The sequence below is a fragment of the Mesoplodon densirostris genome, chromosome 6 (genome assembly GCF_025265405.1).
Source record: "Mesoplodon densirostris isolate mMesDen1 chromosome 6, mMesDen1 primary haplotype, whole genome shotgun sequence".
Classification (NCBI taxonomy): domain Eukaryota; kingdom Metazoa; phylum Chordata; class Mammalia; order Artiodactyla; family Ziphiidae; genus Mesoplodon; species Mesoplodon densirostris.
The window spans coordinates 119102900-119119000 of NC_082666.1; positions in this window are offsets into that span (position 1 = coordinate 119102900).

The following is a 16101-nucleotide window of genomic DNA, read 5'->3' on the forward strand; positions in this document are numbered from 1 at the left end:
TTCTCATGCCACCAGGTTGTGTCACAGGGCAGGTTGACTGGGCACGAGTCTGTAAAGGACACAAAAACGTCAATGGGATAAAGAAGTAAATTAGTACCAAATAACTCGGGTCTCTCCACATGGCTTCTTCAGTAACCTGGTCCCCACTCCCAGTGAAACAGACAGTCTTGGGTAGGAACCCCCAAACACTCCTCTCGGGCACCAACTCCAACCCCACTAAAAAAGGGTGGGATGGATATTTCCCAAAGCCTGTCTGTAGCACACCAAACATATAACCTCCCTGGATATGTACATAAGTGGTCCAGGCCCAGGCTCCAGCTCTACCAAGCATTAGTGTGTGACCTCAGACAGCTGCATCCCTCCCTCAGCCTCAGCATCCTCATCAGAAACACAAAGGGCTGGGTCAGGCCCTTCCAGCAGTAATATTCTGGGAGGGGAAGGCTGAGAGAGATTGGACATAATGGGGGCCCTGTGGCGGCCTGACAGGTGTGGGGAGGGCTGGGGGGAGCAAGAGAGAGTGCCAGTTGGATGCAGCCCAGAAACCCTCACTGTGGCTTGTTTGCTTTGAAAGCTTGATACGGGAGTGATGCTGAGGGGAAAGACAGTGACTTTGCAAATGGGGCTACTGGCAGACAGAGGGTGCGCTTAGCAGGCTGAGCTCACTTGTATGTGTGCGCGTGCGCACACACACACACACACACACACACACTCAGCTGGTGCACACTTGTCTTGAATGTGCCATCCCAGCTGAGGGGGAAGGAAGGGGCTTGGCAAGGAGCTGTGGAGAAGGAAACGACAGAGGGAGATCAGGAGAGCCGGTTCTGCTTCAGTCCTGCACAAAGCCATGTAACTTTCCCCATTTTACAGAGCGAGAAACTGAGGCAGCCCTCAGGAGACTAGCCTCTTACAGAAGAAGGCGGACGAAGGACGGAAGCCTCAGGCACTGACAGTCGTCTGGGTGGGTCTCACTTGGACTGAAAGGCAGTCCTCCCTCGGAAACACAAAGGGCTGGGTCAGGAGATTGGTAAATGAAGATGGCTCAGATGGAGGGTGTGATGGAAAACATCTCACCCTTTCTAGAGGAAAAAGCCACAACGAAAGAGAGCTGCCATCAGCAGGGAGGAAAGAGCAACATTCTGGGCACTGAGGCCTGCGGTCAAGTAAATGGTCCCACAGCTTCATCTCCTGGCCCCTCCTTGGTGTCTGCTTCCATGGGCCCAATTTCTAGGAGGCGCCTTCCAGGGTGACTCAAGCCCTCATCTCTGTATTCCTACTCCTCAATTTACGGCACTATTCTCTTGACTCCCAGACGTACTCCAGGCCTCACTCGCCGAAGTCCCCCTCCACAGGGATGTCTCAGTCCCTCACAAACTTCTCTCAAAATGAGACTCATGCCCATCTTGTTAATTCTGCTCCTTCCGTGCCATGGAATGGAGTCCAGGAGCCGCTGGGGGTTTGGAGGGGACCAGCCTTCTTGCTTGTAGACGTTGAGTCCTGTCCTAAGTTAGGACCACAGGGAGGAAGTAAGGGTGGAAATCACACAACTAATTCTTACAGAACAACTGGCCTGGGCTTTACTACTCTATCGGGGTGAGAATTTCCCATCCGAGGTGAAACTCTGCTTTATCAGGCTCAGGCTCTACTCAGGAAGTGGCCTCGAGGGATGACTTCTGGGAGTGAACACACTGGGGGTGGTTGTTCTCCCACACTCTCATCCCAAAACATCCTTAATTTCCTCTAATATCACGTCATGGAGCCATCAGCACCCACAAAGTAGATGAAACTCTGAGTGGACCCATTTATAATTCCAGAAGGGCTCCTCTCAAGGGTGACACGCCCCATCCACTAGCTTTCTGTCTGGCATAAAACTGCCTCCATCAGCTCCCTGGGGCCCCTTATTCACCCCTTGTACTTGGATTCAGCATGTCCTCCCGGGCAAAGGCAAGGAGTGAGAGACTGAATTCTCTGGCCAGTCCTGCTGCCATGAGTTCAGTGTGGAGGACCCCAGTAGGCCTCAGGGGTCTCCAGTGGGGAGTGCCGTGGGCCCCAAACTGCCCTTGGGGAAGGGATGGTGGGGAAGGAAGGACCTGGCCCCAAGGCCCTAAGCACTGGCTCTGTCACTTACCAGCTGCTTGAGCTTAGACACGCCTCTCAATGTCTCTGGGCCTCAGTTTCCCCACGCGAAGATGGAGACAATCCCTTCCTTCCTCACGGATTGGTAAAGAGTAAATGGCCCAATACACATGAGAGATTCTGTCACCCAGTAAATGCCCAGTAAATGTTTGTCCTCTAGTTATTTGATCTTCCCTTCTCTGACCAATTCCATTGACGGCCAGCCCTGCCCTGCATCATTGGTTTCTCATCTTCCCAGGTTAACCTTCTTGAGGAAAGGGACAGGATTTGAGTCTTCTCTGGAGTGTCTCACAGTACCTGGCATAGACTTTAGTCAGTAGAGATCTGATGCCTGGGATAAACTCCACGGCAACACCCAGACATCTGTATTTCAGACCAGAGAGGCAGCCTCGGTCTGGATCCCAGGCCCAGCATCCCTCTGGTCACCTCCCTGGTCTACCTACCCCCAGACCTCACATCTCATAGGAGAGGGAGGGCCGGCCTGGCTCCTGCAGGCAGCAGCCAGATGGGATGCAGTAATGGAATGAGAAGCACTGAGATCAAATTCCACAGTGATTAAGGTGAGAGGACGAACTCCAGAGGCCAATTGTTGGTGTAATTAGGGCGAAAAGCGAATCACGGCAGGCTGAGAACCCCGAGGCCAGAGAGGCGGGGCCCATCCCCGTTCCAGGAGGACCCCTGTGGTCAGCCAGGTCGAAGGAGATGGCTCTCCATTAGGTCCTGGCAGGGAAGGGTGAGCGGGCTGCTGCTCTGCATCAGCTGGGTAGAGTGCCTGAGTGGATGTGACATAATTGAATGAGGCCTACACATCCTGCACCCAGCGCGGGGGAATTAGCAGTCCGACCCTCGCCTGTGGAGACCGCGTACCGCCCTCATCTGCCTGCATGGCTCCATTTGATGGCCGCCTAGCTGGGTGGGGGGTGGGGGGTGGCCTGGAAGGGGCTCTGGCCAGGCTGTGGAAGGCAAGGAGGGGCAGAGGGCGATGGGCAGGGAGAGGGGGCTCAGCCAGGGATGTCCCAGAAGAGGGGGCCGTGGGGAGGGGGCAGGGGCAGGAGGGAGCCATGGGGTGTTTGCCAGACTGCCAAATGGATGGCAAGGTGAGATAACCAGAGTGAGGAGGGAGGATGGGGCTGGAGGGACCGGGGAGGGATGGAGACAGGCAGAGAGTGGGAGATGAGGGCAAGATAGGCAGGGAGATAACATGACAGCAGCCAAAGATAGAGAGATGAGCTGAGCCATGGAGGGGAAGAAAGGGGCAGATAAAAAGAAGCTTAGTGAGAAAGACCGAAGGACACGGGCAGTTGGAAGAATAAGCAGACAGGAAGATAGGAGCTTCGTGGAACACGGGGCTGGGCCCCCTCCTGCAGTAACAGCAAGACTTCTTTTTTCCTCTGGGCTCTCACTGTGTGCCCAGCACGGTTCTAAATGCTCCACATTACCTCATTTTTTTCTTTTTTTTTTTTTTTTTTTTTTTTTTTTGTGGTACTGTGGCCTCTCCCGTTGCGGAGCACAGGCTCCGGACGCGCAGGCTCAGCGGCCATGGCTCACGGGCCCAGCCGCTCCGCAGCATGTGGGATCTTCCCGGACCGGGGCACAAACCCATGTCCCCTGCATCGGCAGGCGGACTCTCAACCACTGCGCCACCAGGGAAGCCTCTTACCTCCTTTCTTCCTCGCAATACACTATCTTACAGGTGAAGAACCCAGAGTTGGAGAGGACAGGTTACCTGCCCAAGGAGACCCACCTAGACACAAAGGAGCCAGATGTGAATGCAGGTGGAGCCTGACTTCATACCCCTGCCCCTCACCACCACACTAGCAGGGGCCCCTCCTGGGTTCAGCCCCAGTGAATCTGTCCCAGGCTAGGGCTCCCCTGGCTGGCCAGATACAGAAGATGTCCTGGTGGCTGTAGGCGTGGAGAGCGGTCAGGAGACTGTGTCTTTTTCACCTTTCCTGGTCTCTGTCCCCTTCTCCTGAGACCCCTGGCACTCCCCCTTGCCATCGCTGGAGGCCCCTCCAACTCTCAGCTGACCATCAGTAGATCTCCAAAGTGTGGACTGATGTCATTTTAAGGTATGGCCTCTGCCAGGGGGGCTCAGGGAGTAATAAGAGAGACATTTGAAGGACAGAAAGAGTTCCCTGTAACCTTTAGTAACCCAGCATGGGTAGATTCCTCCTATACTTACTCATCAAGCTAGTTCTGGCTGTGTGACCCCTGTCCGGGTGGGGAGAAAAGATGTCTGGAGACCTGCTACCTGTTGCTTTTGTGCTCCTCCCCCACCCACCACCGCCCATGGAAAATTCCCAGCCACAGGCACAAGCTTGGAAAGCTCTGCCAGCCAGACCCACCCAACCTCTCCCCAGAAGCAGGGGCAGCCTTGCTTCTGGTAGGAACCACTGAGCACTCCTGGAAAGAGCTCAGCTGTCCTCCCTGGCTGCCCTTAGCCAGGGTTCAGAGGGCATCCCAGTCCAGGACAATCCCCACCTGCCTAGTTGCTGGGCGCTCGCTGACTCCGCCAGACCTCCATGAGGGTCTGGCGAGGGCCCCCTGCCCCGCCCAGCACCTCCCCAGGCCCCTGTGGGGAAGACAGAGGGGTTGCCCGTTTCAGCTCACAGACAGCTCTGCCAAGGGGCCCTGAAGGGAGGTGAGAGCCGTTCACCTCCACGGGCAGTAGCTTCCTAACAGCAAAGCTGGGATGCTCGGTGCCCAGGAAGGAGGTGCTGAGCCCTCCTCCTACCTCGGCTCTGGTGCAGCAAGGGAGACAGCAAATCAGCTTCTCCACTCTGCCTGCAGGAAGTGGACTGGCAAAGAAGGCAGGGGGAGAGGCATGGAGGAAAGGAGAGGAAGCAAGAAGAGGAAGGCAGGAAAGAGACTGGAGAAGAGACACCAGTGATAGAGTTCACAGCTGAAGGGATGACTTCATCCAAGCCCCTACTTTTACCCATAAGGACCCAGTTAGGTGAAGGGACTCACCCAAGGTCACCCAGCTAGTCCCGATATTGGATGGGGTCCTCCCATAGCACTCTCATCGTCACATTCTGATGTATGACTCCAAGAGGAAACTCATGGCTTAATTACCAAGGGGCCAGGAGTCTAACTCTGCCCTGGGAACCAAAAAGCCATGTCTCCTCTCCTGCCCCAAAAGCCTCCACGGCCTCCCCAACCAAGGCTGCCTCCCGAGCCTGGTAGTCAGTGCCCTCCCCACCTGGTCCAACCTCTTCTCCATTTTGCCTCCCACTAATGCTCCCCACATATCCCTGATCCAGCTTACCCCTTGCAGTATGGTGACAACCTGTACTCTCCCATGTTGGCTCACTCTGGAATCCCCTTCACTTCAGTGTTAGCCTCAGGTGTCAACTACTTTGGGAGGCCTTCCTTGAGGCTCCTGGGCCTCAGGAAGCTGTCCCTGTCCTGTACTACCATGCCACATTTTGGTACCTCTTTTACGGAGGAAGGAAAGTAACATTTATTGAGATTTAGTCCTACCTTCAATAGACCTGGTATCATTATCTCTACTTTACAAATGAAGAAACAGATTCAGAGAAGTTAAGTAACTTACCCAGGATCACACAGCTAACTATTAAATGAATGATGGAGGCACAAATCAAATCTAAAGCTAACTCTAAAACCCTCTTGTGCTTTGTATTATAGTTGCTGTATACTGCTCATTCACAACCTCTTGTGCAGTAAGTTCCTTCATGTAGGAGCTATGCCTTCTTATCTCTTATGTCTAGCTAATCTAGTAGAGTGTTTGGTTTATAATTGGCACTCCAAATAACCAGTTTTAGGATGGATAGATGAATGGGTGGATAGATGGATGGATGGATAAGTGGGTGGGTGAATGGATGGCTGGATGGCTGGCTGGCTGGATGGATGGATAGATGAGTGGGTGGGTGGATGATGGATGGACAGATGAGTGGATGGAAGGATGGATGGGTGGATAGATGGATGGACAGATGAGTGGGTGAGTGGGTGGGTGGGTGGGTGGGTGGATGGGTGGATGACAGAAGAGTATAACATCTCCATATAACATCTGCAGAGTGGGGTTTGCGCACCACCCCAGGGATCACAATCAGCCACCAGCAACATCTCAACAGAGTCTCAGGAAAGAAGTGATGATGGGGGCGCCACCTTGGAATCTATTGGGTGGAAAGTTGCTATACTACCAGGGCAGGAGAAGGCCACTTCAGCAAGTGGCAAGGATTCTTAGACTTGAAACATCAGCACTGAACTGGAATATCCTTAGAGATAATGAGGTCCAACCTCTCATCACCCCTCCCCTCTCATTTTGCAGATGAATAAATTGATGCTCAGGGAGAGGAAATGACAAGCAATACCACACAGCTAAGGTGATTCTAGGCACTCAGTTTCTATAGCAACAAAGTGACTTTTGTATTATACAAGAGGGCAGTCATTTGGATGAATTAGACGATATTCAGTGTTGTGTCCTGATCACAGGAACCTCTTCTTGGAGACCCTTTGTGAGGGGACGTGGAAAGGTGTGATACAAGGGAAGTCCCTGACGGCCAGGACAATCGACCACCAAGCCCAGGGCACTGAAAAGGGCTGCATCATCTCCCTGCTGGCATCCTTGCCCAGCCCAAAGGGGGCTTGGCAGTGCAGCCCCCTTAGGCTACCACGTGTGACCCCAAGTCTTGGACTGCATGGGAAGGACTCTTGATCTACTCCACCTGCCTCCATCTTCAGAGGCTATTACAACCCCAGGCCACATCAGCTTCTCCAGGCCACCCTCGGTCCAGCCTCTGGGCAACTGCCCTGGTGGGGGGGGCAAAGGGACCCTCTCTCTCGGGCTGTCGTTATACTCTGCCCTTTGTTCCAGGGGACACGGGCAGTGTGTCCAGACACATTTGTGGTGCTTGTTTGGGCCCCCATGATGGGTAAATTGAGGCACTGTGCAGCACTGGGCCATTTGTTCAGGCTCACCCAGGAAAGAGAGACACAACCATGACTCCAGGGCCCCTCAGTCCCAGCCAACCCAACCCTGCCCGCCCCCTGGGTCTCGGCAAACCCCAGAGGCACAGCTGAGCTGAAAGAAAATTCTCCCTGAGAGACGATATCTGCCCTCCTTCTTCTTGTATTCCAGATCCACATCCTCCTATTTACTAATTTTCATTTCTGAGTGCTCATGGGCCCCTTGAAGGAGCTTCACACGGAATTCCCTAAAAATCCCAAGAAGAAGGGGAACATCTGGGGAGGGCAACAGAGGCACAGGGAGGGAGACGATGGGGCTCAGAGTAAATTATCAGGGCCTGTAAATGTCCACAGAGCCTGTTAGGAGCATAACAAGAGGGGCCACGAGACAGGCCCACCCCCGACCTCATGGTGGCAATAAAGTCTTCAGAGACACAGGGCTGGGTTTTAAGCTCCTTGCAAATCCTTGATCCCTCCCCCTCCCCCAATGAGAAGAAACAGCAGCCCTGTCACCCCCCACCCCCTCTCCCCACCCTTCATCCTGGCCCAAATGAGATCCAGAGGCCAAGCACTGTTACCCGGATCAAATTCCACTGGGAACAGTTCTCTCTTCCTCCCTCTGCTCTGCCCACACACCTCCTTCTAACCCCTCCCCACTCCCATTCCACTCCTGGAGATGCCAACGGAGACAAAAGTTGCAACCCAGGTATCTGAAAGGCCCTGGCTCTCAGGGGCGGGTGGAGGGGACTGGAGATCCACTTGCCTGGCTGACCCAGAACTGATCCGAGGGGCACTTCAAAAACTCAGGGTCTGGGGCTTCCCTGGTGGCGCAGTGCTTGAGAGTCCGCCTGCCGATGCAGGGGACACGGGTTCATGTCCCGGTCCGGGAGGATCCCACATGCCGCGGAGTGGCTGGGCCCGTGAGCCATGGCCGCTGAGCCTGCATGTCCAGAGCCTGTGCTCCGCAACGGGAGAGGCCACAGCAGTGAGAGGCCCAGGTACCGCAAAAAAAAAAAAAAAAAAACCTCAGGGTCTGGTGAACAGAGCCCCCCAGGAGCACCTGAGATGCGATTTCTAACTCTGCTTCTGCCACTCCCGAGCTGTGTGACTTCCAACAAATCCTGTCCCCCTCTGGGCCTCAGTTTCTTTATCTGGGTAATGAGTGAGCTCAGGGGTTGTTGCTGAGGAAACAAGGGGAGGACTTAGCAAGGCGACTGTGGCCCCTCATCTCATCCTGAACCAGAACAGCCCTGCTCTTATCTCTTTTATCTGGAAGGCTTCAGCTAAGATTTCACTTGAAAAAAAGGTTTGGTGGTTGTAAAAAAAAAAAAAAAAAAGCAGTTTAAATCCATTGGCCTAGAAATGACCTCTGTGATTCCTTTCTTCTATCTCATTCTGTGATTCAATCTATGCAAATGCATTTTTTACAGCTGCCCCAACCTGGATTTCACGCTTTCTTGCCAGTGGTCCCTACAAGACGGTCGTAGTCACCAGGCCTCGTGTCTTGATTTGAGTTCAGAAAGTAGGTCCCCCCGAGCCTCTGGCTGGGTGTATAAGACATAGGAACCACCTTAAGGTTCAGGAAACAGGTGTCCCCCTGAGAAGATAAACAACCCAGCCAGGACACCTATGCCAAGTGTGGAGTGAGTACTTCAGCCAAGAAGGGTTGCAGGGTATCCAGGATGCAGAGGTTGACCGGGGGTTCCCAGATACATGAGAATACCAAGAAGGGATTACACTGGGTATATGCGGGGCGCTCAGCAAATGGACTAATCAGGCTTCAGGGGTGAGCAGGGAGGTAAGATGTCAAGAGTCAGAATACCTGGGCTTAACTCTGATTCTGTCACCAACTTGCCATGTGACTTGGGCAAGCCATTTACATTCTTAGCCTCAATTTCCCCATCAGTGTAAACAGTACCTAGGATTCTACCCAGCTCCCCGTGATTCTCTCCTGCATCTACCCCAGGCTCTTTCCTAGAGGTGGCCTTGGTCATGGGGGAAGGGCAAGGGAGGAATCCGAGGCCTGACAGGTCAGACTGAAACCCACCAACTGGGGAGCAAACACAGAACCTAGGCCTGGCTGCCCTGTTTCTGCATCTGCCCAACCCTGCAAGTCAGGAGGGGGCAAGAGGAGGGTGGGAGAGAGGAAAGACGGGATGAAGGAGGACCACATCCCACCCTTTGCCTCTCCAGGTTCATCAGCCAGGCTGGAGGAATACCCACTGCTCAGAAGGGAGAACTCCTAATGAATATTCATAGTCCCCAGAGGCCTCATTTGCATCATCCAAATCCCCAAAGGCCAGGAGGATCAGCGGTCTCTGTCCTCGCTGGCTGCCTCTCTCGTTGAATAGGAAAGCCTGCCCACCTAATCATCATCACTCCTGCAACCCACCCACCTCCTTCACCTCCTCTCGTCCTGGCCTGTGCCGTGTGCCCTGACCCAGGCCCTCCCCAAGGTGCCAGGCATGTGTCAGCCCCTCCACGGCCAAGGAACCCCCTCCACCCCCCAAGCTGAGCAAGCAAGGAGGTCTGAGCCAGTTGGGTGGGCTACCAGACCCTGTGAAGCAGGACAAACAATCCCAGGGGATGGTATTAGGTTGGCAAAGCTGTAAAATGAAGAGATGTGGGTAGGGGCATGCGAGGGACATGTGAGGCCCCGTCACTGGCTACTGGGAGAGGAGTGGGGGGGGATGTAGGTGGAAGGGATAGGTAGTTTTGTCATCTCATAAAGGCAACACCCGGAGAGAGAGATGGGCGAAGGAAGGAAAGCCTCACGCCTAAAATCCTGAGAGCACTGTGCCTGCATCAGCCCTCACCACTCAGGCCTCCTTGAAAATGAAATTTCCATTTAGAACAATCCAGAAGTCCATCAGTCTAGGACTGGTTAAATAAGTGGTGCCTCCTGCATATCACAGAATACTGTATGGCCATTAAAAGAACACAGTATAGATTTTTTTTTTAAACCTGCCATGTCCACAATATGTTGGTAGGTGATATAAGGAAATTGTAGAACTACACTTAGCAAGGTCTTGCCTTTGTAACATGAAGAAGTAAGTAGATAGATAGATAGATAGATAGATAGATAGATAGATAGATGATACATAATCAAAGTTAGTGGATAAACCAGAAAAACAACTGTAAGGACATACCCTAGCTATTTCACAGGGCGCAGGGTGGGATAAGAAGGGAATTTTTTGCTTTTCATGTTAAATATGTTCAATATTTCCTTCCTGTTTGAAGTCTGTGTGTTTTACAATGACTGATTTTATAATCAGGACAAAAAAATTAAATGGGAGGGAAACGCAAATTTCCCATGAAAAGATGACAGTCTTGTTGCAACAGGCTGCCTTCTGCGATGCCAGGGGAGCCTGGGCCTTGGGCTGGCAGAGGGGCTGCCAAGGAGAGGGTGTCGGTGGGTGTGGCCCCCGTCCCTCCCCCACCCCAAACTGTCCTGCAGGCCGGGCTCCAATCTGGCCTTGACCTTGAAATTGGGCTCTGTTTACTCCATGGTGTGTTTGCCCAAGGCTCACTCTCCGGAGAAGCACATCAACTAACTTTTGTAAATTCTTACGAACTTACAAAGCATGTACACATTTCATTCATTCAGAAACATTCCTGAGCCTCTCCTGCGAGGCAGGCGCCAGGCGCTGGGGATATGGAGACCAAATAAGCCACAGTCCCTGCTCCCCCAGGGAGACGTCGATCAGCGTGGGCGCATCACCCTCAGGGCTATGTAACAGGTGTGCCCAGGTGGGTCGGAGCGCAGAGGCCCCAGTCCTAACTAGCGGCGACCCTAAGCTTCAGAGAAGCAAAGGCATTAGCCAGATGAGGAAGGAAGGCATTCCATAAACAGACGAGCCCTCATCACAGGACACCTATGAGGGCCAGGCCCCGTGCTAGGAGGTTAGATGCCCTCCGTATTTAATATACACAATGACCCTCATTATCCCTATTCCATGGACAAAGAGGAGCCGACAAGCATGGGAAACAGGGCAGAGGCTGGGAAGGGGCACCTTGGGTTCACAGCAACCAGGGGAAACGGGCCCTGCTTGTCCCACCGAGGCCTCCACAGTGACCCGGGCTCCCTCCCATACCTGCTTCCACCTCTGGGCTTGACTAGATAATTCAGAACCATCCCCCGGGTGCCCAGACTAACCAAAGTGCGGTAGCATTTGAAACCCAGGGTCTCCCAGGCTCCCCGGGTCTGGAAACAGCCAGTTCCGCCTGCCTTTACCTCCCGAGGCTGGGCACTCGTGGCCACCTCGGGAAGACTGTACCAGACACTACGATCCCAGGCAGATAGGTCTCCTTCGGGGTCCTCTGAGCAAACAAGGCTCCTGTGAGTCTCCACCCCTTTGTTCATGCTGTTCCCCTGCCTGGAGTGCTGTTCCTATACATCCCCGCGCACAAAGAATAAAATGCAAACTCTACTCCCACGGCAAAGCCTTCTTCGTGTGATCCAGCTGGACTGATGATTTCTCAGAAATCCTCAATCACACCAGCGGAACCCAAGTGCTTAACTTTCTTTCATGACTTCCCTGTGTGTGTGTGTCTTTATTTGTGTAAGAGTGTGGGCATGTCTATGTGTGCATACGCACGTGTGTTTGTGTGTGTGTGTGTGTGTATACAACTAAGTTGTAAATCCCTGAGGGCAGTAACGTGGTGCTGTTCTTCCTGAGTGTCCCGTATTCTCCAGTCCATTCCAGTCACGAAACAGTAACTCTGTACATCTGCTGCTATGGGAGTTGCCGCCAACTCCCACCCCACCCCCAAAGCCCCCGGCTACACCTGCAGCTCCGTGAGCCCTTCTGCATCCTCCAGGGCTGGGTGTTTAGGGAGTGGTCAATGTGTAGATGTTGGATCGTGCACGTTGGATCGTGCACCTCTGCCTGGATCCATCACTTCTTTGCCTGTCGTGCCCTCTTCCGCCCGTGGTCACCTCCCAAAGGCACCTGCCGGTGACCGAGAACTCAGGAGCAGAAGTTCCCAGTGGAGTCTCAGGAACTCAGCCAGGGCTCCAGACTGAGGAAGGGAGTGGAGGCCCCAGGAACCCTAAGTCCCTGGGGGCCTCCCCACCTAGGAAGATGCTGGGGGTCCCTGCTTCCCAACCAGCCTACAGGGAGTGAGGACTGGCCAGGGGGCCTGTCCTTCAGAAAAATGACTCAAAGAGGTAGCTGGAGTGCCTTTGGGGCTTCAGCAACAGAAGTGGGTCACCATGGGGGAAAAAAGTCATTAAAAAAAGAAATCTGTTTCTGGAAACTGGTCTAGTGCTGGCTGGGACCTGAGTGTCCCCTGAGGGAGTTCCAGAAATCTCCCTATTTTCTTCCCTGGCATCTCCTAAGCCACCAGGTCTCCAGTCTCTGGAACCCAGAAGCCAAAATGAGCTCTAGGTAGAAACGAGGGGGGGCCTCTCCCGGCCCACCCCCCACCACTGCCACCTTGCGGGGGCTCCTATCTCCAACCAGTGGCCCAGAGCCAGCACTGGGCCCTGGAGCAGGGGCTGCCGGGCTACGTGGGCTGCGTCGCTCTGCTTTCTGGGTTGTTCCTAAACTGCTCCACTTCCTGTTAAGTAGGACACACCAGGGAGTGAGAGTATGGAGCTCAAAGAGGGGCCGGGAGGATGTGCAGACATTCCCCAGGCCAAGGAAGGGCCTCTCAGGGTCAGCTAGAGGAGGCAAGGCCCAGAAGGGGAGGGGGGCTCACCCAAGACCACCCCCTTAATGAGTGGTAGAGGTAGGACTAACAACGGCTGCTCACAGCGTAAGAGGGCTGGACTGGAAGCCAGAACTCCCAGGGTCAGTGCCAGGCTTTGCCCCTGGCAGACAAGTGACCTCACTGCACCAGGCCTCAGTCTTTCCATCTCTAAAATGGGACTAACAATATCTACTCCATGGGTTGTTGTAAAAATTGAACCAAATACTTTATGCAAAAGACATTTGTGTACAGGACTTAACAATATTCTATACAAACAGGCATTATCATTCTTCTTCTTAACTACAGTCCCTTCGGCCAAAAATCCCCCAGACTGGCCGGCCACATGTTCATAACTGCTGAACCCAGGGGCAGGGGGGCTCATTATAATATTCTCTCTCCTCTTGTACAGAAGAAACACAGCTGTGTTTCTGTTTCCACCTGCACAGCCTGCCCTGGCTCTGAGATCCTTGCACTCACACGTGCAGCTCTGAAGGACTCTCAAGGCATGAGTGACCTCTGACCTCTGATCTCCAACCTCCAAGAGTGCCGCTCACGAGAAAACAGGAAACGGGCCGCTATTGGGTGCCTGCTGTGGGTCAGTCACTTTAGAACATGTGACACCGGTATCATAACCACTTTATTACTGCTATTATTATTACCATTATTCCCATTTTACAGAGATTTGAGTGACTAGTTTTGAGTCAAATTCTGGCCACACTCCACACCCTGCCCTGCATGCTCAGCCCACTGCCCTTGGACCTGCTTTTCTCCAGCTTAAAGCCATCAATGGGGAAAGGCAGCTTCATTTTTCTCTTTTGTTTTAGGGCACAGGTGCAGACAGTCAGGTTCATCACACTCGTCCACCCCAGCACGTTATTAAGACAGCTTCCAGATAAAGCAAGGTCCCCTCGTGTCGTCCTTCCTGTCCCCTCGTCCCCATCCCCACTCCAAATCTGTCTCCTCCACATGGGCACCTGCTCCGATATGTTTGCTGCATGTCCTTAACTATGCATATGTCCCTGTAAGTTATGGAGCATTGCTATAAGTATGTGTTTTGAATTTTCATAAATTCTGTTGTGTTATGAATTTCTAGTCTGCATTGTACTTTTTTCGGTCAACACTTTTTTGAGACCTATCCTTGCTGTAGATGGCTGGTTCGATGATAGCAACGCTGTGTAGGACATACCCATCACAGTCCATCTGTCCATCCTACACTGATGGACACCAAGGGGGGCCGCCAGCATCCCTCTGCCACAAACAGCATACCTGTCCCTCTGTACCTGTGTGTCCCTTTATGTCCCTTTATCCATTGTGGGAGACCTTTGCCAAAATCTATTCCTAGGAGTAGGATCCTTGGATCATAAGGTATACGCATAGTCAATTAAGTAACAGTAAAGATGGAGTCAGAATTTGTAAATTGCCTAGAATAGTATCTTCAGCACAGTAAGTACTACGTGAGGTGTGTTCGATTAAAATAATTATAGAAAATAAATAGCACTAAATTGCCAGATTGCCTTCCCAAAGAAGGGTACCACTCTACACTCCTACCTGCGTTTCAGGAGAGGCCTTGCCTTCACACATCCTCACCAACTCCGGGCTTCATCCAGCTTTCTGACCTGTGCCATTCTGGGGCTCAAGGTTGCCCCTCGATTGTTTACATTTACATTTCTCCGATTCGTAGTATTTGAATCTCTCTTCAGGTACTTGTTAATCCTTTGGTCTCTTTTCAGGATAGAAGCGGTGTTAGGAACAGGCTTCCACTCTCCAAGGTGAGCCAGGAAGTCTGAGAAGCTTTGGGACCTCCCGTGGTGGAGGTTGATTTCACGTCTTTGGGGGAAAAAAAAAAAGAGGAAGAAGAGATGAAGAAGGAAGGGGGAAATGGGGCAGAGGCGCAAGAAAAGAAAGAACGAGTTGTTTTCTCTGCAGGTAAATTGTTTCAGTCAATCGACAAAGGCCCCTCCCGCCCCTGCCAAAGGCCCACAGAGCAGTGGCCCTCACACGGTGGTGGCATCAGCATCTCCTGGAGGGCTTGTTAAAGCGCAGCTCTCTAGCCCCATCCCCAGTTTCTGAGTCACTGGGTCTGGGGTGGGACTGAATTTGATTGACTGAAATCAAATTCACCGGCTGAGGTGGGGCTAGAATTTGCATCTCTAGCAAGTTCCCCAGTGGCGCTGATGGCTGCCCGTCTGCCCTCCTCTCCCCCTCCCCACCCCACTCTGAGAACCAGGGCATTAGAGGAGCTCGCCACCCCAGCCAGTGCTGCGTGGTCACCTTGGGCAGAGAGCCCCCTGCAAAAACACCACCCAAGCCTTTGGAAGAACATAAAAATCCACTGGGCCACCCAGAGTACCTACCCCACCTGCACAAATTAATGGCAGCTCTCACCTCCAGGGCCCAGACTAGCGGCAGCTGAGTAAGGCCCATAGGAGCAACAGTCAAGGAGGCACTCCCTCTCGGGGCCGAAATCTGCAGGGGTGGCAGCTGAGGGGACCCCAGGTAGGGTCACACGGGACATGCCCAGCCCTGGCCCAGGCCGCTCACCCTACTCCTCCCTTCCCCTGACCGGAATAGCATGCTGCATTCTGTCACATTACTCATTTTCACATTATCTCATTTGATTCTCGAGACAACTTCCATCCCCATTTGACAGATGGGGACACAGAGGCCCGGAGGGTCCCTGCAGCAAGTCAGGGAAGAAGCTCCTTCTCTTGCCTCCTCAGCCAGGCGGACCCCTTTGCACCACTGTTGCTGCCCTGCATGTCCCAGGCCTAAAGGAAGCGCCACCAGGTCCCAGGCCTACACAGCCACCACCTTACTGACCGACCAGAGACTCAAAGGGGCCTCTCACCACCTACCGTGCCGCTCACCTCCAGCATCTTATCTGCATCCTCCCTGAAGCTCTTTGAAGGAGGTTATTGGGTGTTGGGCTGCATCCCACAGGCCTGCAAGCCCTACACTTGCCCAGCCTCAAGAAAGAGCCTGGAGTCAGCCACAAAGACATCAATGGTTTAATAGAAGGGGGAGCTTACACGTCTGAAGCAAGGTCCTGGAGCGATGCCCCACCACGTACGGCCCAGGCTGCGGGCAGGACATGGCAGCAGGGGAAGAGGGAGATTACTAGTTATAGGGGAATTGGCTCATTGGTTGCCAGGGAAACCAGCAGAGGGGAATGCCCCTCACCATGCTTTTGCTAAACTATCATAGTGGAGATAGTTCTGATCTAAAGATTAGAATAATCATTAGCTGGGGTCAGGGGCAGGTACACAGGCATTTACTGATTAAAAGGGAAAGTCAGCCAGGTGAGTAGGGTGTAGGTGAGGCAGGTTCTGGTCGAGCAGGGGA